Source organism: Musca vetustissima, unplaced genomic scaffold (genome assembly GCF_032173495.1).
Source record: "Musca vetustissima isolate MV318-11 ecotype Yass unplaced genomic scaffold, APGP_CSIRO_Mvet_v1 utg32776, whole genome shotgun sequence".
Lineage (NCBI taxonomy): Eukaryota > Metazoa > Arthropoda > Insecta > Diptera > Muscidae > Musca > Musca vetustissima.
In genome coordinates, this window is record NW_026885501.1 from 19,426 (window position 1) to 21,109 (window position 1,684).

Below are 1,684 nucleotides of genomic sequence, written 5' to 3' on the forward strand. Positions count from 1 at the left end.
GATTCTAGCTCTATTGGTTCACCTAAAATTCAAATTGTACCAAATTTAGTACCATTTAGTACCCATACGTATTATTTTCTTAAACTGAATCCTGACACCTCTACAATGATCCTGACTCCAAATTTCATTGTTCGCGCTCTATCGGTTCATTCAAATCCAAATTTTACCAATTATAGTACGATTTAGTACTTTTCGTACACAAAAACTACGTACACATCCCAATCCTACACTTCGACGGTAATGTTACTTTCAATTTTCAGGATTCCAACTCGATTTGTATCTCCAAATTAAATTTGTACCAAATATAGTACCATATAGTACTTTTCGTACACATGAGTACACGTTTTCCAAACCATCTCCTTAAATGGACCCTACTTCTCAACCTTAATTCGCACTCCAAATTTCAAGTTTTTAACGCTATCCGTTCACATCCTACAGAATTGTACCAAAATTAGTACATTTTTGTACTTTCCAGATAGTTTTAGTTCGATTTTCCAAAAACCCTTTGTTACATCTATCCTACACTCCATCAACGACCACCAAATCAAATTTCAGAATTCTAGCTCCACCGGTTCGCCAAATAGAAATGGTATTACATTTAGTACTTTTTTAATACTTTTAGTACCGTTCTAGTACGAATTTCCAAAAACCCAGCCTTATCTGTCACCTTTGGACCAAAAGTGTCCCTCACCCAACATTTCAAGATTCGATCATCAGCCGTTTCGTCTGGTGGACACTCGAAAAAAATTGTAAAAAAAACTTTTATCCTCTACTGTATGTCTGCCGCGCTAACTGCTCTGTGTGTCTGATCTTTACGATCGAAACCAGTTTTGAATTGAATTGATTTTTTTTTTCAAAAAAGGGGTTTTTTTTGTTGTTATTTCGGTACAATTGTCGTGATTATAATCTATGGCTTCCATGAAGAAACCAATAGTCGTCTGGTATGAGCTTCTAATTGAATACAAAAAAAAAAATAACCAAAAAAATTTTTTCAAGTGAACCCTTTACCACCAAGAGGCCCGCTGAGAATTGAGAATAAGTGTTATATCGGTTTAATTGTTAGCAAAGGTCAGTGATTTCATTTCCGCCTAAATATATAAAACAAAAAAAAATGGAATGAATGGCACACGGAAACCAAAATAATTAGTTGGGTACCACCAAAAAGGAAGTAGGGTTTGAATATTGCAAGCTGAGAGAACGAGCGCAACATTGTATGGCATACCCACTGATAAGGGGTCAATGGAAAGATGAAAACCCATGCAGCTTTCCTTAAGGCTCATTGCGAAGGAAATGCCCTCCAGGAGTTGACAAAACTATTTTTTTCGATTTGTTTTTTTTTTTTTTAATTTTTCTGTGGCTCTACAAAAATCTGTGGCTCTACAAAAATCTCATGATGTCACAGCTGTACCATAGTTGGGAATCCAGCCTGCATTCCATGCTAGTTGTATCGAGGTTCTTCATCATGTTTTAAACATCAATTATAAGACGATTTTAAATGCCTTGGAAGGAAGGAAGGTAGAGTTAGTTACAAAGGAGGCTACGCTAAGCTGTTGTGTTGACCAACAGCCAACATAATGGGCAATTAAAACGTATTCATCACCATTCCAACATTGAATGAGGACAGGCCACAATGCAAAGTGTTGGTGGCTGGCGATGATGCTCCACCATCATCCCGCCACCACTG